The following is a 7845-nucleotide window of genomic DNA, read 5'->3' as shown; positions in this document are numbered from 1 at the left end:
GAAATAAGACATGTGCTCTCCCTCTCTGTTGGACTGTGAGCCCTGTGTAGGTCAGGGACTGTGTCCAGTTTGATTATAATAATAGTAATAATGATGGTATGTGCTATGTGCTTACTATGTGCCGTGCGCTGTTGATTATCTTATATCTACCCTAGTATTTGACATTTAGAAAGCATTTAATAAACACCTGCATTATTATTGCATCTCTTCCAGAAGAGCCTTTTCCACTGATTGATTATTTCCCCTCCTTTATACTTCCAAATTCCTATTTCAGCACTTCTGCTTTTCTTCAGCTTGTAAGTACTCCCACCCTCCATATCACTCATGAACATATTTGAATGCTTCCTCCTATCTGAAATTTACCTTACTCTCAGTTTAGGGTGGAGGCAGAGAGCAAAGCCAATAGGAACAAGGGAACTGAAGGCTGAAAAGAATGAAGAGGCAAGGAGGGATTTAGACTGTCATTTTTACCTGTTCAATTTAGCCATCATGTTGGGACTGGTTCTGGAATGAACCCTTATTAATAATAATAATGACTTTTATTAAGTGCTTACTATGTGCAAAGCACTGTTCTAAGCCCTGGGGAGGTTACAAGGTGATCAGGTTGTCCCACGGGGGGCTCACAGTCTCAATCCCCATTTTCCAGATGAGGTAACTGAGGCACAGAGAAGTTAAGTGTCTTGCCCAAAGTCACGCAGCTGACAATTGGCAGAGCTGGAATTTGAACCCATGACCTCTGATTCCAAAGCCTGGGCTCTTTCCACTGCTTGGAAGTCTATGGCAGCATGTCCCACATTGCAGCCACATTTTTGAGGAACATAACCCAAGTGTAATATGGGATATTCTTGTATTTTGTGGTAAGGTTTCTGTTGCCCCCACTCAATTAAGAAACTTCCGTATGATGGCTTCTGTGTGAGAAATTAAGGATTATTATTAACACATCTCAAACAATCCTATTAGTTTTTCTAGACTGTAAGTTCATTGTGGGCAGGGAACATGTCTATCCACAAGTGTTGTATTATACTCTCCCAAGAACTTAGTAGATAGCTCTACTCACAGTAAATGTTCAATAATTAGGATTGATTGATTCATTCATTCATTCAATCATATTTATTGAGCACTTACTGTGTGCAGAGCACTATACTAAGCACTTGGGAAGTACAAGGTGGCAACATGTAGAGATGGTCCCTACCCAACAACGGGCTCACAGTCTAGAAGGGGGAGACAGACAACAAAACAAAACATGTGAACAGGTGTCATCATCAGAATAATTAGAAGTAAAGGTAGATGCACATCATTAACAAAATAAAATAAATAGGATAGTAAATATGTACAAGTAAAATAAATAGAGTAATAAATCTGTACAAACATATATACAGGTGCTGTGGGGTTGATTGAATGATTGATGATAACTATGTGTTAAGCACTGTTCTAAGCACTGGGATAAATATATATTGCTCAGGTTGGACACAGTCCTCGTCCCATATGGGGCTCACAGTCTAAATAGGAAGTAGTGTAGGTATTTAATTCCCATTTTACAGTTGAGGAAAGTGAAGCACAGAGAGGTTAAGTGACTTGCCCAAAGTCACACAGCAGGCCAGTGGTTGAGTCAGGATTAAAACCCAGGTCTTCTGGTTCCCAGTTCTATGTTCCTTCCACTAGACCATGTTACTCCACCTAAATTCTCCTTACGAACTTAATATCATTTATATTGCTGACAATAATAATATTATTATTGTAAGAATGATGTGCAAGATTTTCAAACTGGTTATCCTGAATGAGGTCTGTTCTCCTCCTCTGTCCTTCATCTACCTTCTGTCCCCCAACCAAATGAAATGGGGCTATAATTCCTTTTTGCTTCCAAGATGCACTGAAATGGAAAGTGTCTGCATTTGAAGGAGGGCTTAAGGGGACTCCATTGAAGAGACATTACTCCTCCTTAGGTGGGTCACTTTCCTTCTCCTCCTCCTCCTCCTTCCAGTTAAGACCAATTAATAATATTTATTGAGCACTTACTATTTGCAGAACACTATACTACATACTTGGGAGAGTACAGTACAATAGAATTAGCAGACATGTTCCCTGCCCGTAACAAGTTTACAGTACAGAGGATGTGCCAAGCACTGTGCTGAGCCCTGACCCTGGACACAGTCCCTATCACCCATGGGTTTTCACTTTTCGATAAAACCAGGTCTTCCCCAAATTTGTCACTCTAGCCTGGGGGTCTCTAAGGTATGATGGGAATTCTGCCACTGCCTACATGCCTTTGGACAAACGGAAACATGGGGCCCTCTCTCATTCTACCCTGGTCCATCTCCTCCCCACTTCACTCTATCTGGGGACTTAGTTTAGCAATACCAATCTTTAGTACCCATATTTTCCCAGGGCACCCCTTCCCCTGTAATTGGCAGCACTCAGCACTATTAAGGATTCAATTAATCAATTGTATTTATTGAGCACTTCCAGTGTGCAGAGCGTGGTAGTAATTATAATAATAATAATTGTGGTATCTTTAGTGCTTACTATGTGTCAGAAACTGTACTAAGCACTGGGGTAGGTATAAGACTATCAGGTTGGGCACAATCCCTGTCCCAAATAGGGTTCACGGTCTTAATCCCCATTTTTTCCAGATGAAGTAGCTGAGATATAGAGAAATGGAATGACTTGCCCAAGGTCACACAGCAGACAAGTAGCAGAGCTGGGATTAGAACCCAAATCCTTCAGACTTCTAGGTCCGGGCTCTATCCACTAGGCCATGCACTTGAAACAGTACATAAGAGTTGGTTAACGTGTTCCCTGCCCACAAGGAGCTTATGGTTTAGAGGGTGACTGACATTAAACTAAATTACAGGTATTTTCAGAAGTGCTGGGGTGAAATAATAATAAGCATTTGTTAAGTGCTTACTATGTGCAAAGCACTGTTCTAAGCGCTGGGGGGATACAAGGCGATCGGGTTGTCCCACGTGGGGCTCACAGTCTTCATCCCCATTTTACAGATGAGGTAACTGAGGCACAGAGAAGTTAAGTGGCTTGCCCAAGGTCACACAGCTAAGTGGCTGAGGCGGCATTCAAACCCATGACCGCTGACTCCCAAGCCCGAGCTCTTTCTACTGAGCCATGCTGCTTCCCTGCTTCCCTGGGTGAAACTCTCCAAGATAGCACAGTCCAAGGAGAGGACCCAGTTAGCACCCTATGCTCATAGAGCAATGTAAAGTTGCACGAACCACAACCTCCCTAGAGTGATGTAAAGTTTCCTGGACCAGAACCTCCCTCTCTAGCTGGAATATGCAATTGCTCCCAAGTGAGTCTCTTATCGACAGTTCTAACCACAAAGCTCAGAATTTGCAGCTCCTACCTTTCTCAACCTAATCAAGGAAAAAAACCCTGTAAGTTATGGATTTATTGAAACTTGTCTACAGCTACAGGAGGTTGCTGGAAGACAAAGCTTTTCCCCAAAATTAGTCTAACAAAAATGTCTTGGGTGATGCTTCCCCATTGCCTACTTCAGGAGATCTTCACCCCTGAGATAGAATAGGTGAAACATGCACTGACACCTTCCTCCTCTGCAGCAAAACTAATCACTGTACCTTGATCTCCTCACTCTTGGCTTCAAGGCTCTCCATCCCCTCTCCCCCTCCTACCTCACCACCTTTCTCTCCTTCTACAGTCCAGCCCACACCCTCCGCTCTTCTGCCACCACTAACCTCCTCACTACACCTCATTCTCACCTGTCCCACCATCGACCCCCGGCCCACATCCTCTCCCTGGCCTGGAATGCCCTCCCTCTGCACATCCGCCAAGCTAGCTCTCTTCCTCCCTTCAAAGTCCTACTGAGAGCTCACCTCCTCCAGAAGGCCTTCCCAGACTGAGCCTCCTTTTCCCTCTCCTCCTCCCCATCCCCACAACACCTGTATATATGTTTGTACAGATTTATTACTCTATTTTACTTGTACATATTTACTATTCTATTTATTTTGTTAATGATGTGCATCTAGCTTTATTTCTATTTATTCTGATGGCTTGACACCTGTTCCACATGTTTTGTTTTGTTGTCTGTCTCCCCCTTCTAGACTGTGAGCGCATTGTTGGGTAGGGACCATCTCTACATGTTGCCAACTAGTACTTCCCAAGTGTTTAGTACAGTGCTCTGCACACAATAAGCACTCAATAAATACGATTGAATGAATGAATGAAATCTCATCTATCTCACCACCAACCTCTCACCCATGTCCTCCCTCTGACTTTTAATACCCTCCCTTTTCATATCCAACAGAAGATCATTCTCCCCACCTTCAAAATGTTATTGAAGGCACATCCGCTCCAAGAGTCCTTCTGTGACTAAGCCCTCATTTCCTCTTCTCCCACTCCCTTCTTGCATCACACTGATTTACTCCCCATATTCATCCCTCCCTCAATCTCACAGTACTTACATAAATAGCCGTTATTAATTTATTTATGTTAATGTCTGTCTCCCCCTCTAGACTGGTATCTCATTGTGGCAGGAAATGCATCTACCAACTCTGCTAAATTGTTACATCACACTCTCCCAAGTGCTTAGTACAGTGCTCTGCACACAGTATTCACTCAATAAATATGACTGATTGATGGACTGACTGATTCCACCAGGCCACCCCGAGTTTCCTCCAGAAACTCCATCTTTGTTTGCCGATTACAGAACACCTATAAGCTCACTGTAGAGAGGGAATGTGTCTGTTATATTGTTATATTGTACTATCCCAAGTGCTTAGTACAGTGTTTTCCATACAGTAAGTGCTCAATAAATAGGATTGACTGATGACTGACTGCCACTAATCCCTGGTGACCACACTGAGAAAGAAACCAATAGCTGAAATTTGGGAGTCTACCACAGCATTCTCTCCTGTTCTAGGAAGAAGACCCTCATTCTGCCAGTGCCACCATCTTGGACTGGAGCTGTTTTATCTCCTGATTGATATTTCTCTTGACTGTGTCACACTGGTCAAAGAGAAACTGTCCCTTCTGTATGAGACCCTTCCTCTTCAGCCTGCAGTCACTGGTTTTTTCTGTCAGTATTAATGAATCAATTTTTTCCAGTATCTCCAAAAGCTGCTCAACAGTTCCTTTTATTTTCTTGTTAAGTTTGCTGAGCTTCAGCTTTCACATTCTTTGCCAGGAAACCCCTTTGGATGCCAGTGAGCTCTTTATTAGTATTTTCTAATTTGTTGGATACTTGCTCCAGTGATTTCTCCAGATCTTTTAGGTTTTTTTTTTTTTTAATTCTGTTTCTTCCTTGGGACTATCCCTTTTCCCAACCAACACAACTCTGGAACTATGTTCCACTCCAAGGGAAGACCATGATTGCTCTATTCGCTTTAGAGATTTCCCTTTGTATATCAGCTTCTGAAAAGGAAGAGGAATCCCAGTTACTTGTTCAATGAATAATAATAATATTGATGGTGTTTGTTAAGAACTTTCCATGGGCCAGGCACGGTTCTAAGCGCCATTGTAGATACAAGCTAATTGGGTTGGACACAGTCCCTGTGCCACAGGGGGCTCACAGTTTTAATCCCCATTTTATAGATGAGGGAATTAAGGCCCAGAAGATCAAAGTGACTTGCCCAAGGTTACACAGCAGACATGTGGCAGAGCTGGGATTAGAACCCAGGTCTTTCTGACTCCCAGGCCCGTGCTCTAGCCACTAGGACACACTGCTTCTCTGAATATGGCCAGATACTGGAGAGTGTGTTAAAAAGGAAGTGAAATCCCAGTTGCTTGTTCAGTGAGGACAGCCAGGTATTGAACAACGAGTTCACCACCTTCCTATTGGGTTCCAATCTGAACATTGTGCTTTTCATTATTTTAAGTGATGGTGGCCCCTCTCAGCGTTGCACCTGGAGAGTTTCCAGTACTCTACCCATCTCAACTATGGGAGGGAGAGTCAAGCAGAGGCATATCCATTACATTCCTAGCTTGGGCAGTGGCTAGCAAGTGGAAGGCAATCTGCTAAAAAAATCCTCTCCCATGGTAGCAGTGGCATGGGAGAGAGTCAAGAGTGGAGACTCGAGTTGACTGAGCGGAAGGACTCAATAGTAAACCACTTTCATATTTTGACCCAGCAAACTCTATGGAAATGCTACCAGAACGATTGCAGATGGAAATGGGGCACTCTGGGAGAGATGTGTCCATGGCATCGCTATGGGTCAGAGAAGACTCGACGGCATAAACAAGACAACAAGTGATGGTGACATTTAGCAGGGCTCTGTCCATGTTGCTTCGGTATTCAGATCCTGCTCCCCAAAGATGAGCTTGCCCTATCACTCATCGTGCCACTGAGTTTAAAGTAAAAATAGTTACAGGAGGACTCTCATTATAGCTTCAACCTAAGGGGTATTTAATGTGTAGTGACCTTATCAATTTCAACCTAAGGGGTATTTAATGTGTAGTGAACAAGTCAAGTCCTAAACCGGGAAGAGGGTATTGTTAATGGAGTTAAATGAAGCTACTGGAACTGAACTAGTGAAATTGCTGGCTGGAAAGGGGGAAATCTCAAATAGGAAATGGGCAGTTAATGAAATGGTTAGAGTTTACAGGATATTGTCCCAAGGTGGGAAAATGGTGATACTCTCCCCACCCCTCTACAGCACTTATAGTAATGATAATAATAATAATGATGATAATTGTGGCATTTGTTAAGTGCTTACTATGTGCCAAGCACTGTACTGTCACTCAGTGGAAAGAGCCTGGGCTTTGGAGTCAGAGGTCATGGGTTCAAATCCCTACTACACCAATTGCCAGCTGTGTGACTTTGGGCAAGTCACTTAACTTCTCTGTGCCTCAGTTACCTCATCTGTAAAATGGGGATGAAGACTGTGAGCCCCACGTGGGACAACCTCATTACCCTGTATCCCCCCAGCACTTAGAACAATGCTTGGCACATAGTAAGCGCTTAACAAATGCTATTATTATTATTATTATTATTATTATTATTATTATCATTATTATTATTATTATTATTGTTATTATTACTTACACTGGGGTAAAGTTAATCAGGTTGTACACAGCCCCTTTCCCAAACAGGGCTCATACTCCTAATCCCCATTTTACACATGAGGTAACTGAGGCACAGAGAAGTAAATGACTTGCCCAAGGACATGCAGCAGACTAGTGGTGGAGCTGGAATTAGAACCCAGGTACTTCTGACTCCCAGGGCCGTGCTTTATCCACTAAGCCACGCTACACACACACACACACACACACACACACACACACACACACACATATATGATAATATATATATATATATGATGATATATATATATCCTTATATTTTGCTGCTTTTCCATCTGCAATTTATTGAATGTGTGACTCCCCACATTAGATTCTAAGCTCCTTGAGGGCAGCGATTGTGTCCCCCAAGTCTATGGTATTATACCCTCCCAAGCTACAGTATGGTGTTTTGCACATGGAAAGTTCTTAATAAATACTATTGATTGATTGATTAGTTGATTAAAGGTGAGGAGTAAAAGCAATGCTCATTAGCCAAACTGGGCAGAGCACCAGTCAACCCTGATGGAGAACTGGCCTCTTTGTACCAAGCTGGCTGGGGGGAGGATGACAGACTTGTGGTATGTTACCTTCCATCAGGCGCAGTAAACATTTTGTGCCCCTCACAGTTATGTCCAGCTTTCAAACAGCTCTTTATTATTTGGCCATGTTTAAAATAGGGATTCTATTACTGTTTTCTCTCCTCTTAGGAGGCAAGCCTTATGGGGGACAGGGATTGTGTCTGATCATCTTGTATTTACCCCAGCACGTAGTAATCAAACAATCAATCATATTTATTGACTGCTTACTGTTTAAAGAGCA

General features: G+C 42.8%; 1 pseudogene; it reads right to left on the bottom strand.

Moving 5' to 3' along the window:
* Positions 1-4899: 4899 nt before the first annotated feature.
* LOC119930436 lies at positions 4900-7620 on the bottom strand (annotated as a pseudogene).
* Between the last annotated feature and the right edge of the window lie 225 nt (positions 7621-7845).

This window comes from Tachyglossus aculeatus, chromosome 7 (assembly GCF_015852505.1).
Source record: "Tachyglossus aculeatus isolate mTacAcu1 chromosome 7, mTacAcu1.pri, whole genome shotgun sequence".
Taxonomy (NCBI): Eukaryota; Metazoa; Chordata; class Mammalia; order Monotremata; family Tachyglossidae; genus Tachyglossus; species Tachyglossus aculeatus.
Note: the sequence above shows the minus strand (reverse complement) of the source record. Positions and strands in the feature narration are given on the sequence as shown.